The sequence below is a fragment of the Canis aureus genome, chromosome 9 (assembly GCF_053574225.1).
Source record: "Canis aureus isolate CA01 chromosome 9, VMU_Caureus_v.1.0, whole genome shotgun sequence".
Classification (NCBI taxonomy): domain Eukaryota; kingdom Metazoa; phylum Chordata; class Mammalia; order Carnivora; family Canidae; genus Canis; species Canis aureus.
Genome location: NC_135619.1, coordinates 17,366,331 through 17,391,583, shown reverse-complemented (window position 1 = coordinate 17,391,583; position 25,253 = coordinate 17,366,331). Strand labels below are relative to the sequence as shown.

Genomic DNA, 25,253 nt, shown 5'->3' with positions numbered 1-25,253 from the left:
CCTATGCGTGGGAGAGGAGGCTCTAGCAAGATGATAGGAAACCACCATTCTTAGGTGGTGGGGGTGGGGTAGGGATGGGGGGCTTCTTGGCCTACAGCTGGAATCCTCCATTGTCATCTGCTTTCATCTTGGTTTAAGCATGCCAGGACTCTTCCACTTTAGGGAATTATTTTGATGAAGAGAAATATGCTTAAATCACATTTTATATTACTGGGAAAGTTCTTAACTATAATACTGGAAGTTCCTAAGGAATGAGCTCAGAAATGGAATGCACTAACATTAGCAGGTACCCACCTTTGAGCCTTCATTTCTTAATTTATAAACTGGGCTGTTCTAAAGATTGTACAAGATAACACACGTCTAAAGCATAGCAGAGTGCTAGGCACATGGTGCTAGAGAGAAATGCAAGCTACTGCACAACATCCTGTATTTCAAAGGGGAAGAAACCAGTCCAGAGAGAATGTCCAGTCTGGGGTCACCTTGCAGGAAAGGCAGGTGGTTAACTTCCAGCCCTTTCCAGGTGATTAATATCTTTTAACTGCATTCCACCTCTAAATCAACCTATTGTTACCAGCTGTAGTGAGTGATACTAAAGGCCTAAAGAGTCTTTTCCCCAGCTCGGTCCATCTGCTAATTCTACTGAATCTAACAGAAGTCAAGAACTTGTGAAATTTGAGTTTAAATGCTCTGTATTGACGTTTTCATCCCTAAAAGACATTTCTTGCCTAGGTAGAAAGAGTAGTATAGCCAAGTTCATGGCATTATATAAAATACAGAATGGCATATAAATGCAATCCATGTACTTTGGCTTACACCTAAGAAAACATTGCCATTACATTATCCCTTTCCGGATCCATAAATGCTGTCAAAATCCAGTGAGCATGATGATCACCTTCCTCTCAGACCAAAGAGGAGCCAATACGTAGTGGCTCTTTTAATATATAAAGCGTATATTGATTGTAGATTGGAGTGACCCATCAAAGCCATCCCTGTCTTCCTCCTGCAGCCTCAGTCATTGGAGCCGAGCACTGTGGTGGCCCCGCTACCAGCTTTGTCTTCTCTCAAAGTGCTCCAGGCCCATCACAGAAATTCCCCGTGCACCCCAGAGCCCATGAACACAGGTGCTATGTGATCTAACACGTGAATGTTGACCAGGTTCGGCTCTGTCAGCTGATGGGTAGAAGAGGTAGGTAAGAGGGGTGGTGGGGGGAAGAACCATCACCTCATATTCAAACGAACACAGGTTGGAAACTTGGCTTCCAAATTTGGAGTGATGCCCTTAGCACTTCACAGTCACACATATCTCTCTCTCCTCTATGGTACTGAATTTGTGCCAAGTTGTTTGTCACCCTTACTCCAGCTCTTGAGAAGTTTGGAAAAATGGGGCAAAGGGATGTGGCCCACTGGTTTCCTCAGGCTCCTTGGCAACTGGCTTTGGTGTAGAGGTGACACCTTCCATGGTCATGGCAGGGAGGGGCCTCTTCTGACCCATTTGGGCCCAGCCTCTCCCACATTTCTAGGCCTCAGCTTTTCTGCTTATCAGGACCTCCACCTTAAGGGTGGATTCCATTATCACCATAAATCTCTCAAGAACGCTGGGCCCATTTTCTTACTCTTGGGGTCTTCCTGTTTCTTCACCTCCTTTCTTTCTTTCTTTCTTTCTCTTTTTTTTATCTGAAACCTATTTTCTTTCCTTCATGCCACTAGTTGGGTTACTGGAGCCTGGAATTCCCTAAAGAAAAATTTTAGAACTGAAACACTCTAATCTGCAGAGTCAGTCTTGGGAAGATTTCTAAGCAAACAAGAACAAACGTTTTCAAAGAAAACAGTGCAGCAGCCCGAGAGCCTTTTCTGCCCTCAGATTTCTTCCAAGAAGCCAAAGGTCCTGTCAGGACAGGTAGGAGTAAGGGAGCCTTGGGAAAGAGGGAAATGGCAGAAGGGGGGAAATAAAAAGTCACGTCAGCAACTTCCTCGAATTTAGTTCCTTGATTCCTTCTGCCTGCCTCATCCCCAGGACAAATTTCCTTTATAGGTCACATGTACCAAGTCCCTCCCATAAGGAAGGGTTTTTCTTTAAAGAGGGAAACAAACTCCAGTCTGAGCAACTGGAGGGCAGCCCTGTGGGGCCTGGAAGCGCGGGAGGCTGGGTGCTTGGAGGTATTTGCAGGGAAACCTCAGTTGCTACTGGAAGTGATTAAGTGCTGAGGGTGAGAACTGAGTCAGTGAGATGGGTTCTTCCTTCACACCCCCCTCCTTACTCCCCCCCTTTCATCCGCTTGCCTTAGGTGCAGTTGAAGTTTCCTTCGGCAAGAAGGGTCAGAGTGGAACGCCAGTCAGAAACAGGCCCAAGAAACATTCCCCAACCCTGGTCCTTGGACAAGAATATCCCAGGTCGGCTCCCCATTTAAAGGGAGCATTACATAGAGTAAACCCACACACCCCGTGTGTTTTCCTCCTAGAGAAGTGGAACTCTCAGACTCATTCATTCATTCCCGTTATGAAGCACCGTTATTCCCCAGGACCTGTGCCAGGGACCAGAGCCCCCAGAGGAGCCAGCCACAGCCTCTGCCTCCAAAAACACCTTGCTTAGGTTGGAAAGGGAACTGAATAAGCACATGTAAGACAGGAGGGCAAAATAAAGCATAGAGTGTGCTGTGAGCTCAGGTCAGGGGCCTCCAACACTGAGTGCAGGCAGATGAGATGATCTCAACTTCGCAGCTCTGCACAAAGCAGTACCCTCCTGGAGTCCTAGCACTACTCTTTACAAGGGATTACACCCCTGTTAGCTATTTGCCCCCCAGGCCAGTACTATCTATTCTCATTCCATTTCCCAAGTGACTGATGGCATCCTTTTGACAAGTATCAGGGAACACAGCCATACTCAGAACTTATGAACTGGGATAGGCTATTCATTTTTACATCTATGTGTCATCCTGGATTCCAAAGCTGAGCCTACAATTTGCTACCAGCCTTTGAATTGATGGCAAATGATGTGCATGCCTTAGACCAGAGCTTCTCTAACTGGGTGTGTTGGCCTGGAGATGGTGTAGAAATGCAATTTCTGATTCAGTCAGTCCCCAGCTGGTCCGACACTTACATTTTTTTTTTTTTTTTAATTTATGATAGTTACAGAGAGAGAGAGAGAGAGGGAGGCAGAGACACAGGCAGAGGGAGAAGCAGGCTCCATGCACCGGGAGCCCGATGTGGGATTCGATCCCGGGTCTCCGGGATCACGCCCTGGGCCAAAGGCAGGCGCCAAACCGCTGCGCCACCCAGGGATCCCCGACACTTACATTTTTAACAAGTTCCCAGACAAGGCCTGGGCTACTGATCCAGAATGATCTGAAGATCATTCTGAATAATATTTTGAATAAAATGTTATTTATTTAAGGTCCATGCTTGCTGGCACACACACACACACACACACACACACAGCCCCCGTCCCATACTGCTACAAATCAGGACAAGCGCCTCTGCAGTCACATATGAGGATGATCCAGCATCAGGCAACACGAGCCTTCTGGAAAGTAGGGCAGGATCCCGAGTGCTGTTGGCCAAGGCCAACAAATCTGCCAAAACAAGTAAATGTAATAAGGAAGGAGGGTGACACAATACAGGCTAAGAAAGGAAAAAAATCATGAGGGAAATGCATTTGAAGGATGACTTGGTTTTTGTTTTGTTTTGTTTTGTTTTTTAAATATTTATTTATTTATTTATTCATGAGAGACACACAGAAAGGCAGAGACACAGGCAGAGGGAGAAGCAGGCTCCATGCAGGGAGCCTGGTGCGGGACTTGATGCCGGGACTTGATCCTGGGACTTGATCCTGGGACTCCAGGACCACACCCTGGGCCAAAGGCAGGCGCTAAACCACTGAGCCACCCCAGCATCCCCAAGGGATGACTTGTTAATTAAGAAGTTGACAAGTTGGCTTTTAAAATGAGTTTTTTGTACCTTTGTATGGGGTTGGTATGGCATATAGGAGGGGCCCTGACCAGGCGTTAACCTGGAAAGAGGGGAGAGAGCTGCTTCCCTATGACAAAGTCCCTACTATCCTTATCAGAATATGAGAAGCCTTAGCCAGCAGTTTACTAAGCTATATTGGGGAAAATCTTAAGCAAAGAATAACTTCCCTTAAATGTTGCCATCATTTCATATTTCCTAATTTTAAAAATTTATTGAATCTATACAAAGCTGTAGTCATCAAAACTGTCTGGTACTGGCACAAAAACAAATACATAGATCAACAGAACAGAATACAGAGCCCAGATATAAACCCACAATTATATGGTCAATTAATCTTCAACAAAGGAGGCTAGAGTATGCAATGGGAAAAAGTCTCTTCAACGAATGGTGTTGGGAAAACTGGACAGCTACATGCAAAAGAATGAAACTGGACCACTTTCTAACACCATACACGAAAAGAAACTCAAAATGTATTGAAGACCTAAATGTGAGACCTGAAACCATAAAAATCCTAGAAGAGAGCACAGGCAGTAATTTCTCTGACATTGGCCATGACAACATCTTTCCAGATGTGTCTCCTGAGGCAAGGGAAACAAGCAAAAGTCAATTATTGGGACTGCATCAAAATAAAAACTTCTGCACAGTGAAGGAAACAAATAAAAAAACTAAAAGCCTAATGAATGGGAGAAGATATTTGCAAATGACATATATAATGAAGAGTTAATATCCAAAATATACAAAAAACTTAAATAACTCGACACCAAAAAATCCCAAATAAATCACTTAAAAAAAAAAAAAAAGGGCAGAAGAGTCAGTTGAGCATCTGACTCTTGATTTTGGTTCAAGGCCCACATCAGAGTCCATGTGGATTGTGGAGCCTACTTAAGATTATTTTTCTCCCTCTTCCTCTGTCCTTCCCCCCTACTTGCACTCCTGCTCTCTCTCTTAAAAAAAAAAAAATGAGCAGAAAACATGAACAGATTTTTCCGAAGAAGACACAGAAATGGCCAACAGACACATGAAAAGATGCTCACATCACTCATCATCAGGGAAATGCAAATCAAAACAACAACAAGATATAAACTCACACCCGTCAGAATGGCTAAAAGCAAAAACACAAGAAAGAAGTATTGGTGAGGATGTAGAAAAAAAAGGAACTCATGTACTATTGGTGGGAATGCAAACTGGTGCAGCTACTGTGGAAGACACTATGGAAGTTTCTCAAAAAAAATCAAAGTAGAAAGATCCTAGGAGCCAATAATGGATGAATCTAGAGAGTATAAATGAAATAAGCCAGAAAAAGACAAATGTCATATGATTTCACTCATATGTGGAATTTAAGAAACAAAAAAAAAAAATGGACAAAGGGAAAAAGAGAGAGAGAGAGAAACCAAGAAACAGACTCTTACCTATAGAAAACAGTTACCAGAGAGGTGGTGGGAGGATGGGTAAAATAGATGAAGGGGATTAAGAGTACACCTATCTTTTTCTTTTTTCAAAAAAAAGACTTTATTTTTAAGCAATGTCTATAACCAACATGGAGCTTAAACTTACAACCCTGACATCAAGAGTTGCATGCTCCACAGACTGAGCCAGCCAGGTACCCCATGAGTATACTTACCTTGGTGAGCACTGAGTAATATAGGGAGTTATTGAATATTGTACACCTGAAACTAATACAATGCTGTACATTAATTATACTGGAATTAAAGTTTTAAAAATTTATGGAATATAGTCTATATGGAAAACATTCAACTATTTATTTATTTGTTTGTTTATGGAGGTAGGGTAGGGGCAGAGGGAGGGGGGAAGAGAGGATCTTACACAGGCTCCATATCCAGTGCAGAGCCCCATTTGGGGCTCAAACTCATGACCCTGAGATAATGACTTGAGCCAAAATTAATAATTAGACACTTAACCGACTGAGCCACCCAGGTGCCCAGAAAGCACTCAACTATTTAAAGATACATTTTTAAGGTCTTTTAAATTACCATATTTTCAGTTTATACAATACTTTTTTCAAAGTGTTACCTGATCTGATAAGATATACCATGGAATAAAATCATAAATTCACTTTTTATTTATTAAACATGTACATAGTGCTTCCTATGTGCCAGGCACTATTCTAAGTGGTTTGCAAGTATGAATTCCTGTAATCCTCAAACTACCCTGTGAGGAGGTACTATTATTATTTTCATATTTTTTATAAGGAAACTAAAGCACAGTCAATTTAAGAAACTCAGCCTGGTCACACAGTTAGTGGGTGGCAACGCCACGCTTGGGTGGGCTCCAGAGCCACATTACCAACCTCTAAATATAAAGCCACTTCAAAGCATGCATGGGATTCCCGCTAACTAAAATTATGGCAGCTCATCAATTCTGAATCTGGTTCTCACACATTCATTACTGATATGCTATCGAAATTGGATAAGTATTACTAAGGATGGTTTGATTTCCTGATGTGTCTTGTTAAAGGAAGAGTGTCTCACAGAAACTATGTAATAATGCAGAGGCTGCAAGACATAAGACCTCAGGGAACCTCAGTAAATTGAACAATAGTGTGGGACCAGTATTCAGCGCCTCTGAATGTTTAGTGTCAAGTTTCATGTGGTGCTAAATAAAAGGAAGTGAGGCACATACATCTCTCCTTCCAGGAGTTTCCAGTTGTGCGGTCTATGTTCACTTCTAATTGAGGCTACGTGTACCCAAAGTCACCACATTAAACATTTTGGTCAGACGTCTTAGACCTTTGCAGTATTTTAATATTCATCTCCAGGGAAGCCCAAAACAAACAAGCAAATGCAAGTTTTAAGGACTAATGAATGAGCTTCTTTCAGGTGAAATGTTCTAGTGTTGATTTAATTTTAGTTGTGTTTTAAAGTTCTCCTTTCACACCTTCACACCCCATCATTGGGAGGCCACTTGCCAAGGCAGGACCTTGCCACCTGGCCCACAGTGTGCGGCCTGCAGGGGGGATGGGGGGTTGGAGTGGGAAGGAAGGACTGGGCTCCAAAAACTTTTCCGTGTATATACACTTAGCTCGGTTACTCTCCACAAAACACAGAGTAAGCCTCTGGTTTGAAGGGGAGGCCTAAACCATCAATATGTAAATATCCCATAACTTACAAGTCAAATGGAGTAGAAAGCTTTCACCTTTTTGAGGCTAGAACTGGGAATAACTGTACCACCAGCAGATTCACCACAGAGGAGTCTGTCTGGGGTGTATGCAGTACTTTCCAGGTCTGAAATATGTACGACAGGGATGGGCAAGAGGAGCTCTATGAACGAAGGCCTCCACCCATGGTCGCCAAAGCATCCGGGGGTGGTGTGGGGGGGTGGGGGGCAAGGTCAAATCTCCGTGAGAATCTGGAGTTTGGGTTAAGTGGGTCTTTCAGTGCGGGTAAGGCTTGACTGGCGAAATTTTACAATATAGCAGTTTTGGACTGGAAACAGCAAGGTAAGATTTTTAAGGAAAGGGGTTTCTCAGGCCTGAACTGTCTGTTGATGCTTCCTCTAAAGGGTTAATGGGTTTTTCAGGAAATTCCTGTAATGAATAATCAAGTTATTTGCCTAGGCAAGAGCAGCTTGGAATAGTGAAGTTAATGAGATGATGAAAAGTCACATTAATGTAGGCAGAAAACGAGGGGCAGGAGGGGGGTAGATTTGTCCCCGGTCTGACTAGTCACTAGGCCTGGAGTAAGGGCCTGAGGAATATGAGGACACATGATAGAAACAGTTTGATCAATTAAACTGATTAAAAATTCAGGACATAAACCTACAAGCAATGAGGGGTGGGGGTAGGGGTAAGCAGAGGAAACTCTACAAAGGGAGCACGGAGCAAGTGAGGCAAGGATCAGAGAAGAAGTTTATGTGTTCTAGAATTTCACCTGTGATTGACGAGCCTTAGCTACAATTTCTGTCTTTTCAAAGCATTAATCCACATCACAAATTCACACCACCATGGACCCAGGTAATCCAGCTACTGGGGAATTATAACAGTAGGCATCCTTTCTCAGACAGTGGCTATATATCAGCCACTTTACAGCTGTGATCGCTACAGGGCAGAAGTGGCATCATGATCCCCATTTTACGGAGGTTCAGAGAGGTTTAGCAACCTGTCTGAGGTGATGCAGCCAGGGAAAGTGGAAGTGCTGGGATTGGAACCTGCCTCTTGGGCCCCCCTGCTCATCAGGCTGGCCCCGGGTGAGCCTCCTCATCTGCTGAAGAGGTTTGAAGCACCTCACAACTGTCTTTTTCCACTACTGCAGATGGTAACCTCCCATTGCTCTGGCTGCCACACAAACCCATTTTACTCTGAGAAGCCATTTACTACTAATTCTATTTTATAAAGTTTCCTCATCGGAAAAGTTGGAAAAGTACCTCACAGGAGTGTTTGAAGGGTAACTGATATAGGGGTGCCTGGCTGGCTCTGTCAGAAGAGCATGTGACTCTTCATCTTGGGGGTCGTGAGTATAAGCCCCATATTGGGAATAGAGATTACATACATACATTCTACGAACTTTAAAAAAAAAAAAAGGAAGGTAACTCACGGAGTTGCTACAAGTGCTGGGGAAACTCACAGTTTCCTATGAACTCACTGCATAGCTGTGGAAACAGTCCCGGCCCCCAGGGCTTCAGTGAGAGGTCTCCGCTGCAGGCAGAGAGGCTCCAGAATTTCTGGTCTCAGGTCAGCAGGGTGTCGTGGGAGGGTTTTTCAGAGCAACTGGTAGGAACCCACCTGCAAAGGGGAGACAAAACTCACCTCCTCTGCGCCTGCTCGGAAACTCTGCCCAAGGTCATTTGTGATTAAGTTTAGACCACATTCAGCTGACCTTCTGAGGGGGTGACGGTACTGAGCAAAGGCTGTTTTAAGGGGCACCACCCCTGGTGACTATCATGACAGAAGCAACTTCCAGAAGGACTGTTCAGTTAATAGCGTGTGGGGGTGTCCTTTTGTAGGTATAAAGACCTCTTTCCTCCTTCATTTTCTCAAACACTATTAATTTGCTATAAGAATGAGGGTGCTCTCTTTCCCAGCCTTTCCCACGAGTGGGCTGGTGGAAGGAAAGGAAGGGTCTCCATAATAAAAGTTCACTCTCCTCCTAATGAGGCAGACCTAAGGGTATGCCAACCTGGGTCCCACTCTGGGCCCCAATCTGTGCCACTGTGTGACCCTGGGCTTCTCAGTTTCTCATCTGTAAAGCGAGATGGTACAGCTCCCTTGCCATTGCTGTGATGCTTAACTATCACTCATAGTTGGGGCTCTGGCAAAGTGGACCTCTGGCAAAGTGCCCACGCATGTAGAAGCTAAGTAGATGACAGCTCCTGCTGTTAGGATTATTCACATTAGTAAGGTTGAGGCAGGTGACAACCCTTCCTTTGGCATGCCATTCCTTCCAAGTAGCACTCCTTCTTCTGCCTCTCAGGGAAGCCCTCCAGGACCTGTGGAACCAGATTCTCTAAGTACAAACTGGGGCAAGGAGCTTACCTACAGCTTCCCTGACCTTGTGCTTTGCCCCAGGGCTCCACCTTCAACCAGGCCATTTTAGCCTCCATATGTGGTCCCCTGATGGGGGAGCCCTTTCGGCCTATACCTGACATCCAGGAGTTGCCACAGGGCTGGACTAAGAGATGGGATCAATGAGGTGCCTGACTAATGGTGGGAAACTGAAGGTTGCTGTGGGTCCGGGCCCCAGGGGGCAAGCCTGAAGGCTCATGACCCGTGACAGTCCTGTAAAGCCTTGGAAGGTGCACCCTCTGCTCTGGCGATCAGCAGCGGGCTGGGCTGCAGGCTGCTCAGGGGACGAGTCTCAGTGGAGAAGTATAAACTGCTTATGGACTATGATGCACATCCCTCTCCTGGGGCCTTGCTGGGAGCCCACTGTGAGGGGACAGCTGGTTGGGCATACCCTCAGGCCATTCAGGGTCCCCCACCCTGCCTCATCAGGAGAAAGTGAATTTTTATTATGGAGACCCTTCCTTTCCTTCTCCCAGCCCACTTGTGGGAAAGGCAGGGAAAGAGAGCACTCTCATTCTTGTAGGAGCATTAATAGCATTTGAACAGAAAAGAGGGAGAAGGTCTGTATGCCTATAAAGATGCCTTCCTCGTGCTATGAAGTGGAAGAAAAAAAAGCACCTCACAGAGTGGTTTGCATAGTATTATCTTGTCAGTAAGGAAAAAACTATACTATGTTCTGCCGACTGGGACTTTAGTTTGAACAAAAGAAATTAATTCTGGATAATTTAAGCAGAAAAGATTTGTGAGAAGGATTTTGGGGAGCCCTCAGAATCTGCAGGAGGGCTGGAGAGCCAAAGAGAAGAGCTAGTGACCTCACCACTGCAGTCTAGGCTGCCACACTCTGGCTCTACTGGTTGACCCAATGTGTCCTCCCATTATTAGCCTCTGATTCAAGGTGTAGGCAGAGGGTGTGATTGCTGGATCCTCCGTGATGTGCCTGAGAAGGGAGACTGGGAACGTGAGTGACTGGAGTTTTTGCTTTAAGTTAGAGCATCTCCTCCAAACAACAGTAAGTGGCTTTGGATGACAAACTTGAGTGACAAATACCCAAGATGTTAACAGTGGTTATTTCTGGGTAATTGGACTGATTAATAAGGTATTGTTTTTTTTTTTTTTAAAGATTTTACTTATCCATTCATGATAGTCACACAGAGAGAGAGAGCGGCAGAGACACAGGCAGAGGGAGAAGCAGGCTCCATGCACCGGGAGCCCGACGTGGGATTCGATCCCGGGTCTCCAGGATCGTGCCCTGGGCCAAAGGCAGGCGCCAAACTGCTGCACCACCCAGGGATCCCTGTTTTTTATTTTTTTGTGACTTACTGTGGAGAATTTCAAACACACACATATGCAGAAAGACTATTAAAATGAGGGCAGCCCTGGTGGCTCGGTGGGTTTAGCGCCGCCTCCAGCCCAGGGCTTGATCCCGGAGATCCCACGTCGGGCTCCCTGCGTGGAGCCTGCTTCTCCCTCTGCCTGTGTCTCTGCCTCTCTCTCTCTCTGTGTCTCTATGAATAAATAAATAAAATGTTTAAAAAATTCTTAAAAAAAAAATAAAATGAACTGGCATCTCTAGCTTAGGACTCTCTCTCTCTCCCTCTGGCACATACCTCCTACTCTCTCCCTGCTCTCTCTCGCTCTCTCTCTGTATCTCTTAAATAAATTAATTAATATTTTATTAAGATTTTAAGTAATCTCTATACCCAACATGGGGCTCAAACCCACAACCCTGAGATCAAGATCTGAGCTGAGATCAAGAGTCAGACACTTAACCAACTGAGCCACCCAGGTGCCCTAGAACTATATTTTAAATGTGTAACTTTAATGCCATTATTATACCCAAAACAAAATAATAATTCAGAGAGATTTAAAAAATTATCTTCTTTCTGTATTTCTCTATTACTTTAATTATGAGGGGGGAAATAAAGCTATTCTCATATTTAATTTGTTCTAAAAAACATTAACTACAGTTGAGCATGCCTCACAAACCCAGTCTGAGAAAGGCCACAGTCAGGGATCCAGAAGCATAAGCCAAGGTGACAATGGTCATGGTTTGTGTCACAAGAAACGGACGCCCCTGGAGCCAGGGCTATGGAAGCTCACTGAAGTGGTGAAGCCATGAGAAATCACCTGGCCTCCACCTGCGCTCCTCTCCAAGTAGTAGCTCTGCCGGTTTTCTCTCTGTGTGTCCTGTCACATGTCAGAAGAGCCTGGCTGTGGCTGCCAAGCTCACAGGTGATTGGCATGGAATGGAGACAGGCCAACCCCTCAGTGAATCTTGCTCTTTTCTTACACACACATTTACACACATCCACACTCTTAGCATACACGTTCATACTTACACATTTACATACATATAGTCACACCCCTGCCCCACATACACTTCCAGGGAGACGACTCAGACTAATCATATCCCCAAAGTGGGGCATGTTTACACCTGTCAAATCTTGAGAGCAGGCACTGAATCCCTGAATGAATTTAGATAGATCAATGACCAGGAGGGCCACTGTGAGTTGGAGAGCCAGCCTAGTGGGTGCCTATCTCACAAGAGGTCTGTGCTGGCATTAAGCTTGGTTTCAGAGAGAAGTCCCAGTGCTGACACTGGTTAGAAAGCCATACACAGGGCCGGGTGGTGGCCTAGGCAGCAGCACCCACAGGGGAGAGTCCTGTAGACAACATGACCAAATCCCAGACTGCACACCAGACAGGCTGTGGTCCACGCGACTGAGGCCAACAGTGAGCTCTGTGTCTTTGTGGGCCTGGGTTCAATATTGGTCTCCTTTTTTCTGGAGTGCAACAGTGCAGGGCCAACTGCACCCACCCAGATTGTAGGACTGTAATGATGAAGGATGGAGTCAGAAAAAGGGAGGCCTTTGGATGTTCCCTCCATGATCTCTCCTGGGCCTGGAGCCTCATGAAGGAAAGGGGTGAATAACAGTGTAGGGAGGGTGGCTTTGTATAGTATTGGTTCAGTTGGAAACTGTAAGGAACCTTCAGTGACCGACCATCTGACCTGTTCTCTACAGAGAACAGCAGCAGCTCCTAGGGAGGGTCAGTAACTGCCCCAACCCTAGACAAGTTCCTCGGAACACTGAGCCAGATTCAGAGAGCCAAATTCTTGCCACAGTTTGGACAAGAAAGGACAGGCTTACAAGCAGGGGAAGTGCCAAGGCAGGTGTCCACTTGGAGCCCCTGAAGGAGTACACAGGGCTTCTCTGGTCAGACGGCAGGGATGGCACCAGATAAAAAGAGGGTATGGATGTCTAGATTTGACCTACGGGCAACAAGGAGTCACATTAGGTTCCTGAGCAGGGAGGTCATAGAAGGGCTCCAGTGCTTAGGATGCAGAGTGAGCTGTAACGGAGACCAGTGGGCAAGAAGCTGCAGTTATCCAGGAGTGAGAAAACCAGATCTAGATGCAGGTCGGGGGGGATGAATTAGAAACAAGATATATTGTGAAGAGAAGAGTGTGGGATACTCTGACTCCCCATTGCCACCTGTCAGATGAGTGCTTGTCTCAGGCTGATGCATGTGTCCATGAGCCGTAAACCAGACACAGCTAACTTTAAGCAAAGGGGAAGTTGATAGAAACCCCTGGGGAGTGGAGAGCTCACAGAATAGACAAGAGATTGGGAAGACCGGGCTCAGGAGAGTCAAAAATTGAGGGCTCTAGAAAGCCAGAAAAAGGTCATGGCCAGTGCACCAAGACTGCAGCACCCCGCTGCACCTGCTTTTGTAAATGACCTCTAACCACTCACTGTCCTCAGCTCACTTGTTCAGCATCTGAAACCCTAGGCAAGAATATCCATTGGCCAGGTGGAGACCACATTCCTGTCCTGACTGGGCAAGGAAGGGGGTGGAGTGGAGAGGATTTGGCTCCCTCGGCTCTCTTTCACCCTCTTTGTTAAGGGAAGTAGAGATGATGCAATCTCCCCAAAGGTTAGAATGCTCATAATGGGTGTTGGGCACCCCAAAAATGACAACTAGCTACCACCTGGCCCTTGCTTCCATCCCGCTGATTCCCCAGGTTGCTGAGATCTCTGACCACAACTATTCCCCTCCGAAGCTGCTCTCCACCCTTGTAAGGGCCACTCAAATATCCTGTGTTCCTTGACTTTTGTGCTGCATTTGATGTTCCTGCAATGACAAACAGCGCCTGCCCATGGGTGAATGCGTGAGTGGTGGGGTGACCACTGGGCTTCCAGAACACCTCAGGATGGTCCCTGTCTTCTAGGGTAACTTCCTCCTCCAGTTCGCGTGGACACAGGCCTTCCAGCACCCCCAAGATGAAGCTAAGGTCCTTTGAGGGCGCTGAGGCCCCAGGCCCTGGTAGTGCCCGCGCGGCCTCCCTATCAGCCACACACACTTGCCACATTCCGTATGTCCTCGCCTCCGCTGGTCGCCCTGCAGGAAGACCTCTGTTCCTCACCCCCAGCCCCAGGTCTGGCTGGCGCTGGCTGACTCTTCAGCCTGCAGAAGCCCTTCCCCGATCTCCCCAGCATTCCTAAACCCTCCTTCTTCCATCCTATCATGTTGGTACGGATCTCAACCAAAGCACTTCCCCACCCCAGCCCCTAGAATTACCACACTCCGTGATATTTACTTGCAATGCTTTTCCCACGTCACTAACAAAGGGGACTTGACATATCGTTTCTTTTAAGTCCTTTTTAAACTATCACGCCTGGCTCCATTCTCCGCCTTCCCCTCGCCTCTGACAGCCGCCGCGTAGCCTCCACATCCAGTTCAGCTACGTCTGGACACTTCTATTTATCCACCAGCGGCGCCTGTACGGGCGTCAGGCAGCGCTGATTTTACGCTCGTTTACGTCAGTGTCGTCACGCTCCTGGCGTCGCTCCGCGCCCTACTCGGCGTCGTCATGGCGCCGCCCGGGCTGTGACGCCGCCGTTTGGTTCTCGCTGTGTGTGTACCCTTGGAGGCCCGCCCTTTAGGTTTCCCCGTCTGTACTTCCAGTTAGGTGCTCAGTAAGTATTTTTAAATAGACAGATGAATGTGGATCTGGCTCAAGAGTTATTTTCAGTATTTCTACTGAGACCGTAAAGTCACGGCCGATGCGTCCTTTCCCATCTTGCCCGGCTCCCTCAGGTTCTCATTGCTCTCGGTTCTCGGTATTAGATCCACTTGGACCCTCCTCCTGCGCCCTCCCTGTAACCCCTTAATTCCCCCATATAACACCTTCAGTTCTCCTGATCTTGTGGAGAGCTTTTGAGTAGAAGTTTGAGAAATACAAAATCAAATGATTCTAAGTGTACCGCCCTCTCAGCCTGCGGGGATACATCAGATGCCGGAATCCCCGCTAACAGGGAGGGAGTTCTTTTTTTATTACAAAGGAAATGCATGCTTCTTAAAAGAAAAAAAATTCAACTAACTTAACGAGACCTTCCTTACCCAAATACAAACTCAGCTACCGAGTAGCTCTCAAAATTGCTATTTTGAAAGATTTCTTTAAAAAAATTTTTTTTTTAAAAGAAGATCTTATTTATTTATTCATGAGAGACACAGGCAGAGGGAGAAGCAGGCTCCATGCAGGGAGCCTGACGTGGGACTCGATTCCGGATCTCCAGGATCCTGCCCTGGGCTGAAGGCGCTAAACCGCTGGACCACCGGGGCTGCCCATAAAAGATTTCTTTCCTGACTCTGTGCCATTTTTTCTTTATATACTTGTGTATATATACTTTTGTAATCTGTTTTAAAATGTAACATGCTGTAAGCAGTTTCCATATTATATGCTATTTAAACATTAAGTTTTGGGGATCCCTGGGTGGCGCAGCGGTTTGGCGCCTGCCTTTGGCCCGGGGCGCGATCCTGGAGACCCGGGATCGAATCCCACATCGGGCTCCCAGTGCATGGAGCCTGCTTCTCCCTCTGCCTGTGTCTCTGCCTCTCTCTCTCTCTCTGTGACTATCATGAATAAATAAATAAAATCTTAAAAAAAAAAAAAAACATTAAGTTTTAATGGTTGAATAATATCCAACAAGTAATTACTATAATTTACCAAATCACTAATATTAGATTAATACCAAATCTCGAATATTAGATCTTTATTTCCATTTATTTATTTATTTATTTATACTGGAAAGAATGTTGACTACAGAGCTTCTTGAGTATTTAGGGTTTTATCTTTAGGATGGCATTTCCTAAGAGCATGTATTGGGCCAAAGGGCACGGGTTTACTCTGGCTCTTTACAGCATTGCTAAATCAGTGCACTTTGAAAGCAAGCCTTCCTCCTTCCAGCAGTGTGTAAGAATGTTATACATTTTATTTTATGTTTTTAAAGATTTTATTTATTTATTCATGAGAGACCCAGAGAGAGAGGCAGAGACACAGGCAGTGAGAGAAGCAGGCTCCATGCAGGGAGCCTGACATGGGACTTGATCCCAGGTCTCCAGGATCAGGCCCTGGGCTGAAGGCAGTGCTAAACCACTGAGCCACCAAGGCTGCCCCAATGTTATACATTTTAAAAGTCATCTAATTTGATAGATGGAAAAATATATCCTATTTTAAGTGTAAATATTTGATTATTACACCTTTTCAATTGGTTAATAATATTGTGCTTTTCTACTGTGATTTGTCTACTCATATGCTCTATCCTGGATAGTATTATTTTTCTTTCCCATTTGATATACTGTAAGAATTTTAACACATTGTCACCTTGCCTATCAATATCTTTTCTTAAAGATATTTATTTATTTATTTATTCATGAGAGACACAGAAAGAGAGAGGCAGAGACACAGGCAGAGGGAGAATCAGGCTCCCCACAGGGAGCCCAATGTGGAACTCAGCCCAGAACTCCAGGATCATGCCCTGAGCCGAAGGCAGACACGCTTAACCGCTGAGCCACCCAGGCATCCTGCCTACCAGTATCTTTTACTAGACTTTCTTTTAATTTTTAAGAATTCTATAATATAGTATTGGCTGTGTGTTTTCTCATGCTGTTTTCCAAGCAATATATATTTTGTCCCACAAGGTACCTGCTACTTCTGTGCTATTTCTGGGAAAGGATTTCACTATCTACATTTTATTGGGTTGCAGAGACCATAGCCCTGCCTAGGGGTGTACTTCCCTCACTGCCACAGGAAATAGTCTTTACTCAGCTCAGTGTGGCTTAAAATGTTTTTAAATCAAACCTATCAGTCTTTTCTTGTATGATTATTTCTCTTTCAGGGATTTGTTTATTTTAGAGAGAGAGGTATTGTGTATGTGTGAGGGAAGAGCGTAGAAAGAGAGGGAGAGAATCTCAAGCAGTCTCCACGCTAAGCAGAGTCCTTAGGCTTAGGACTAATGGGGCTTGAACAATGCAGGGCTTGTTCTTGTGACCCTGACAGAGAGTCAGATGCTCAACCCATTGCACCACCCAGGCTCCCCTGATTATTTCTCTTTTAAACTTAGAAAGTCCCATCTCCAATGATTATATTACTTACTTTCTTTTGTTTTCCTTTAGATTGGGGGAGGGGTTATTCATTTATTCTTTTAATATCTAACCTCAATCCATCTGGAATTTATTTTGGTGGGGTAAATCTAGGAACAATTGGACATAGACAGCAAAAGCTATTTATACTCTGTTACCCACTTTAGAGGTATACCTCCAAGGAAATAATTCAAAGTAAAAGATTTGCAAAGATGTTAATAGCAGCACTATTTATAATAGCAACAGTGTAGAACGCCCAGATATCTACTTGCAGAGGAAGAATTAAGCAAACCATGACATGGAATAGGAGAAGGAAAGGTATATATGATGAATTTTTAAAAGAATACAAAATGTACCTACTGTATGCTTACACTTACATATAATCATGCAAGAATAAGACCACAGTCTGGGAAAAAGACACAAGTGGTAGGGTTGTGAGTAAATTACTGATTGTGGATGGGCAGGGGGTGGCCCCTGGCTGTTTGTCCCTTTCTTGAAAGGTATTCAGAAAGTGGATCTGGAGATGGGAGGGGTGCCCCTGGGTGAATTATTTTTCCTTCATATTTAAATTCTATTAATGTCAGCAACAAAAGATTTATTACATTAATTAATATAGTAAGTAGCTCCTGACATTTGTAATGAATATATTTCAAAAACTTTGCTAATCCCCAAATATGTACATAAGGAAACATCCAGCTCCTTGCCTGCTGAATCATGTCTTCATAGAGTCCCTATGTATCTTTTACTTATTCTTGCATCTTTTCAACCACCACTAGTTATCTTCAGGTGATGTCCTTTTTGTTTCCACAAAGGAAAACTGTTGAATCCCCCTGCCCCCACCACACACTTTGCAAGAACTACCCTGTAGCCAAGATGAGTGGAGGCCATCTAAGCCTTGACAATTCAGGTGTTGAGACAGCCAGGCTCACTCAGAGGTAAGTGATTCTCACTTCAGCCCTGGCCTGGAGACACAACTCTAATGCGTCCTTGCAAAATCACAATCCTGACATCAGGTTTGCTCTCAAATAATTGAGCCTAAGAATGCCAAATCCCTAACTATTACTAGTATTCTGGAAAAGTAGGAATTGTGGCTGTTACATTGTAGTAGACTGTGCCCTCCCAGAAAGCAAGCTTCCTGGAATCCATGTCTTTGTGCACTCCCTCCCACTTCAGCCCTGGCCTTAGGCATGCGTCTGGGTTCGGTCAATGGGACTTGAAGGAGGCATGGGACAAGAACAGCCTTGATGAGTGCCTGTGCTTTAGGTCTGTCCTCTTGTACTATGCCCTCTTAGAACCCAGCTGCCATGCTTTAAGGAAGTCCTGGCTAGCCAGTGGGAGCATGGAGATGTCTGTGAGAATTGAGACAGCTCATGGAGAAGAGCAGAGATGCCCAGCTGAGCTCCCAGCTGAATGCGGCCACCTGAGTAACACCATGTGGAGCAGAAGAACCTCCCAAACAACAAACAACCACAGGCTCATGAAAAGTAATAAGGTAGTTTTTAAGCCACTACATTCAGGGGTAGTTTGTTAAACAGTAAAAGATAATTGAATACATGGAAATATATATGCAGTATATACTGTAGGATGTTAGGTCAGAGTAAAATACAAAAGGAGACACACAGTCATCAAGTCTATGTAAAAATGTATGCCTATAATAAAACCAGTAGGGATCCCTGGGTGGCGCAGTGGTTTAGCGCCTGCCTTTGGCCCAGGGCGCGATCCTGGAGACCTGGGATCGAATCCCACGTCGGGCTCCCGGTGCATGGAGCCTGCTTCTCCCTCTGCCTATGTCTCTGCCTCTTTCTCTCTCTGTGTGACTATCATAAATAAATAAAAATTAAAAAAAATAAATTAAAACCAGTACTAAAAGCCACTTTAAAATTCCTAAAAGTGTTTGCTGCTTATTAGGTTCATTTTTTAAAGTTTTTTTTTCATTTTTTAAAAGTTTTTAATTTAAATTCCAGTTAGTTAACATACAGTGTAATGTTAGTTTCAGGTGTACAATACAGCAATTCAGCACTTCCATACAACACCTGTTCCTCATCACAACACATGCACTCCTTAATCCCCATCGGCTATTTAACCCATTCCCTCACCCACCTCCCACATCAGTTTGTTCTCTGTAGTTGTCTGTTTCTTGGTTTGCCTTTCTCTTTTCTTCCCTTTCCTCATTTGTTTTTTTTTTTCTTAAATTCCACATATGTGTGAAATCATAGGGTGTTTGTCTTTCTCTGACTTATTTTAGTTAGCATAATACTCTAGGTCCATCCAATGGCAAGATTTCATTCTTTTTCTATGGCTGAGTAATGAACACACACACACACATACATATATATATTACATCTTTATCCATTCATTTTAATGCAATTGCTATCAAAATACTAACATCATTTTTGACAGAGCTACAACAAACAATCCTAAAGTTTGTATGGAAACACAGAAAACCCCAAATAGCCAAAGCAACCTTGAAAAAGAAAAGCAAAGCTGGAAGCATCACAATCTTGGACTTGAAATGATAGTACAAAGCTGTAGTCATCAAGACAGTATGGTACTGGCACAAAAATAGACACATAGATCAATGAAATGGAATAGAAAACCTAGAAATGCACTCACGACTCTAGAATATCCCATGGGAAAAAAGTCTCTTCAACAAATGGCGTTGGGAAAACTGGACAGCAACATGCAAAAGAATGAAACTAAGCTTGCTTACATCATACACAAAAATCAAAATGAGGTGGCTGGCTGGCTCAGTTGGTGGAATATGCAACTCTTCTCAGGGTCATGAGTTTGAGCCCCACATTGGGTGTAGAGACTGCTAAAAAAAGTAAACTTAAAAAAAATAAATTCAAAATGGATTAAAGTTCTAAATGTGAGACCTGAAACCATAACAATCCTTGAAGAGAACAAAGGCAGTATCTTCTTTGACATTGACCATAGCAACTTCTTTCTAGATCTGTCTCCTGAGGCAAGGGAAATAAAAGCAAAAATAAACTATTGGGACTACCTCAAAATAAAAAACATAAGCACAGCAAAGGAAACAATCAACAAAACTAAAAGGCAATCTACAGAATAGAAAAAGATATTTGCAAATGATGTATCTGATAAAAGATTGGCATCCAAAATAGATAAAGAACTTATAAAATTCAATACTGGAAAAATGAATAATCCAATTAAAAAACAGGCAGAAGACATGAATGGACATTTTTCCAAAAAAAGATCTACAGATGGCCAAAAGACACCGAAAAGATGCTCAAAATCACTCATCATTGGGGAAATGCAAATCAAAACTACAATGAGATATAAACTCACACCTGTCAGAATGGCTAAACCCAACAACACAAGAAACAACAGGCGTTGGAGAGATGTGGAGAAAGAGGAATCCTCTTGCACTATTGATGGGAATGCAAACTGGTGCAGCCACTGTGGAAAACACTCTGGAGCCTCCTCAAAAAGTTAAAAATAGAATTACCCTACAATCCAGCAATTGCACTACTAGATATTTACTCAAAGAATACAAAAGTACTCATTCAAAGGGATATATGCACCCCAATGGTTAGAGCAACATTATCTACAGTGGCCAAATTATGGAAACAGCCTAAGTGTTCATTAGGTTATTTTTTAAGTGTATATCTCTTTGAAAGTGCTACAAGGAATTTCAAAAAGTCTATCATGGCTCCTGTTCTCAAGGACTAGAAGTTCTTGTAGTAGTGCCAGGCAGCTCTTGGGAACAATACTTGTGGCTCCCAGCCCAGAGAGAGACTGGCTGAATGGAAGAAGTTCTGGGGTCAGTAGAAGGCCAATAAGGCTCTCAGGAGAAGCAACTGACATCCACTTTTTGTGGAAAGGTAGCTCGGTAAGGAAGAAGTGCCACTATCAAAACAAAATGATTGTGTATGTGTGCATGTGAATGTGTGTGTGCATGTACACACAAGCAAAAAGTAATCTAGCCTCAGAACCTCCTCTGTCCCTGCCCCATCCTGAGGCGCTGTGGTTTTGGCAATGCAGGGCTCAGTCCCCAGGCTCAAGGACCTTCCTGGGACTCACTGACAAGTCTTGAACTCTCTCAACTCTTTCAGTCAGCTTCAGACCAAACCATGCTGTGGTTGCCATCAGCAAGCAGATGACACGACATGAGATGTTCTAAAGTCAACTGAATTCTTGTTGGCTAAAATACACCATATGTGAGGCTCATGCAAAATTAGGAAAATTATAGTATTGGTAAGGAGGGCATGATATCTGGAAAAGTACTTTGTAAAAATAAACAAGTAACTTTGCAAAACAAGAAACTACCAAAACATAAAATTTTACCTCCATCCTTCTGATTTCTTGACTAATTACAGTAAATGTCCACATATATTTACAAAATACATTTATAAAAAATACATTTATAAGAGAAAATGGGTATTAATGAAAAAATCAGAAACCACTGATCGTGCTGTTAGTGAAAGCTTTTTTTGGACACCTACTTTTGATTTCATGTCTCATTCATAGGCAAATTTTCTGTTGACAATGTTGCTTTTGGTTCATGAGATGGATTCTAGTTCGGTATTTCTCAGTGTTCCAGAAGGACACCCTGGCTTCCAGGGCTGAACCAGTCTGTGATGCTTTGCAGAAGCACAACTCATTTAGCCATTCGAGACTCAACCATTTCTGAAAAGGTGAGAGCGCTATTCCTGCCAAGCACAAATCTTGTAACTGAGCCCAGGGCCATCAGCAAAAAGTTTAGGAGTCAGGAAATCCTGGTTCAGACTACGTTAATGGGAACAACGTTGGTCTTGTGAAACTTCTGGTTCCCTTTGTGAAATAAAGAAGTACTGAGTCACCTTTATGAGGTATGCCTGCATTGAGCTTCCTAGATTTCCCAAGATTTTTTACTTTATTTTTCCTTGATTAAGAAATTAGTATAATGAGTAGCCTAGTAAATGTCACAGAAGGTAGAAAGACCCTGGTGTTAACAGCTAGGACTGCTTCAGGATCAGGAAATGGGAAGCCGGACATGCCTTTCTGTTTGCCGAGAGCTCCATTCACAGATGCAGGAAAGATTGCCGAGCCCCTGTCCCGGGAAAGGAGTGGACTGGTTACACAGTGTTGGTTTTCCTCCCAAATGTCTCCTTCAATAACAGCTCTGTGTTCTAATTGGAACCTTTTGTTCCCAGTGCTCAGTCGACCAGGCCTCTGTGATCTTGATAAGGGGAGGCACCTTTCCTATTTTTTCTGGCTTCTTAGCCCAGCATCTTGGCTTGGTTTCTAACTGTATTGTTTCAGTTTGTTTGAATAACCAGGCTCTCTGGTGAGGGTTCCATGACCCACCCTCCAGCAGGCAGCACCAGAGGTGGGGCCTGGGTCAGGCTGGGCTTATTCCTCATGGGGTTCTTTCTGTGCCCACCCTTTGCCTGAGAGGCCCACTGGGCACCCAAGGGCAGGAGCTGGGCAAGGACATGTCACAGTTGAAAGGTCATGGAACTACTGGAGTCCTTGTGGTGACCTGGCAAAGAATGAGCTCCTTGATCTTGGAACCCACATTGCCTGAGCAGCCTCTGTGACTCTCTGCTCAGAGGACCCTTCAATGCCCCATCAAAGGCAAGGAGACCACCACCAAATCACTTCAGGGGGAGGGGACAGTAGAACATAGTGGTTAATGGTGGCCTCCTGGTCTCACCACTTCTCAGCCATGAGGTTTGGAGCTCATTTAACCTTTCTGTGCCTCAGTTTTCTCATATTTAAATTGGGGTTGTTCCTATCCATAGGGTTGAAAGGAATAACCCAAATGCCATGGTAAGCTCTCAAGAATACAACCATTACTGTTAGCTGTAAGGCAATGGGGAGAACTGTCTTTTTATCTGCTCTGGTCCAAAGAACAATCCCAATTGGTTCCTGTTAATCTGGCACCAACCCTCATCCCCACCCCTGCTTGTGCTACAGAAGGTCTTCTGCTAACTGGAACGTCCCAGCCATCAGCAATCAGACCTGCTTGAGTCTCAGTCCCTGGATTTCTGTGGCTTCTGTCCTTGGATGACTTGTTCGCTCAAATTCAACACACACTGCTCAGGATGGGCATGAAGGGGGAGGTGTAAAATTGCCTAGGAATCTGTGTACTGTGCAGGAGAAAAAAGCATTGACATTACATAGAGATGAACGTTAATGTTCGCAGTCTACTTCGGGAGATTCTGAGAAACAGGATCTCAGGGAAAGGAACCATCACTCCAGGAGGGAATATGAAGAAAGGCTTCGGGAGGCAGCATTTACTTTCCTTAATTTGTCAGATCACCCTTCTCCCACTTCTGAACGACCAGGTTTCACGAAGCATCTTTGAGCTGAGCCTCTAGGCCTTTAGCAAAGGATTTAGAAAAACGGCTCAGAAGACAGCTCAGGGCCAGACGAGAGCAGGGTTGGCCGGAAGGGAACTGTTCCAAGCTGGGATTCCTGGGTTCTGGCCCCCCTCTGCCACCCAGGCCCCTTCCTTGTCTGTGTAATTAGAGTGATTAGGAAGTGGGCCAGAAGCTCCACAACCTCTCTCCGGGCTTGCGGAGTCTAAGGGCCTTTGCGCTCCGGTCCCTGCCCCCCACTCCAGCCGTGCATCTGTGCACCTGGGGAAGAAGCCCCAGCAGGATTCAGCTGACTCATGTTACCGTAACAGGATGCGTTTCATGTTGCTCTCTGGACCTGGAAAAAACCGAGAGGGCCAAGGGTGGACCAGTTGTGAGCGTTTCCTGTTTCTCCGAAGGCTCACGGGCCCAGCATCCCGGGAGCAGCGCAGGCCAAAAAAAGAGCATCTCCTGAAGCGCCCGGCGCTGCGGCCCCCCCCCCCCCCGGCTGTCCCGGGAGCCCCGAGGCGGCCGCCTGTCCTCGCGGTGGCCCCGCCGGCTTCGCTCCGGCCCGGAGGCTCTGTCGGGGCGCGGCGCTGGCGGCACCGGAGGCCTCGCTCGGCCGCGTGGGGGTCGGACGGCCCGGCGCGGCCAGGCGCTGCAGGCCCGAGCACAGCCGGCTGCTGGTTCCCTGCGGGCCCTCCCTCCGGGATGTAGTCACCTTCCAGACGCCAAGCCCATCGGTGACTTTAGCTACATCCAGCCAGGACCTTCCAGGCTCTGGGCGTCCCGCGTGGAGGGTGGCATTCACGGAGGTCATTTCGACGGGCTACAGTGGGAGGGAGGAGTGGATGCGGAGAGGGTCGAGATGTGTGTTGTGCACCTCACTGGTGGAAGCGTCACCGCACAGAGCTGAGGAAAGCTGTGGGGAAAGGCAGAGGCAGGGTGTGTGCCCTGGGGGGCGCAGGAGGCTGCGGGGGACGGTGTCCCTGGGGACCCCAGAGGCCTGGCAGGAAGAGGGCGGCGAGGCCGAGCCCTGAGAGAGGCCTCAGGGAGGTGGGGGGGGGGGATGCGCCCAGCCTCCCCGCCCTCCTGCCGCTGCCAGGGGTGCTGAGCCCGGAGTGCGGAGTGCGAGCCCTGCCGCGGGGCAGCGAGGGGGCCGGCGAGAGGAGCGGGGGTGGGGGTGGGGGGACAACTGTCTGGCACTGCGAGCTAATGTTTAAGTGGCTGTGTTTTGTCTTTGAAGTTTAGAGATAACCCTATAAAAATAGCTGCATACAGATGTCTCAAGACTCAAACTCAGACACCCCCCAAGGGACTGGTTTCAGGCTGGGTTTGTGTGCTGGGGCCCATTCAAGGAGGACAGACATCCTTGGGTGAGAGGGGTGAGCTCTCTGCGGCACTGGCCCCAGGCACGTGCTCTTCTGCCTGACAGTCACTGTCACCAGTAAGCTCAGGTCCCCTGTCCAGAAAAGTCCCTGCATCACATGGTGCACCCCAGAGACCACTTAGAAATTCCAGCAGCCCAGTTACTGTCCCTTCTCTGGGCCACTCTTGTGCAGAATCCCAGCTGAAGGAAAGCACCAGCGACTGCAAGTGACTTAAAAATGAAAATATGCTTCTTATCCCAACAACATAGAACATGAAGAGGAGTTTCATTTTTACAAAATACAATAAACTGCCCACACTTGTACGCACCAAGCAAAAGCATACCTTTGTAGGGGAAGTAGAGGAATGACAAATAGATTGGGGACACTTGATCTCAGGTCCAGGGCACGGCTTTAGGTGCGGGTCTTGTTTAAAAATTCCAAAGAGTTGATGAAAAGTGACATTTAATGGATACTTCCCAACTATGTAAACGTGGATAAGTTTCTTAACCCCTGTGTGTCCCCCAACTTTTTATCTGTAAAATGGGAATAATCGTATCACCTCTTAGGGTTTTGTGAGGATTAAATGAGTCCATCTTGGTAAAGTATATGGATGGTGTCTGGTGCACAGAAAAATGGTTGTTCAGTGTCATATCAGCTATGATCACGTCA

The 25,253-nt window shown here is 45.5% G+C and overlaps 2 long non-coding RNA genes across 3 annotated transcripts; one reads left to right on the top strand and one right to left on the bottom strand.

The window, feature by feature from the left end:
- Positions 1-3,412: 3,412 nt before the first annotated feature.
- LOC144320453 (uncharacterized) lies at positions 3,413-14,291 on the bottom strand. Of its 2 annotated transcripts, none has more exons than XR_013386029.1 (3): positions 14,085-14,291; positions 8,517-8,704; positions 3,413-3,569 (listed from the first exon to the last, which is right to left on the bottom strand). It is a non-coding gene; the product is annotated as an uncharacterized LOC144320453 (long non-coding RNA). The 2 variants fall into 2 exon arrangements; XR_013386028.1 differs by having other exon boundaries at positions 8,565-8,704.
- A 50-nt stretch (positions 14,292-14,341) lies between these two features.
- Positions 14,342-21,064, top strand: LOC144320452 (uncharacterized). Its single transcript, XR_013386027.1, has 3 exons — positions 14,342-14,463; positions 17,722-17,844; positions 18,202-21,064. It is a non-coding gene; the product is annotated as an uncharacterized LOC144320452 (long non-coding RNA).
- Positions 21,065-25,253: the final 4,189 nt, after the last annotated feature.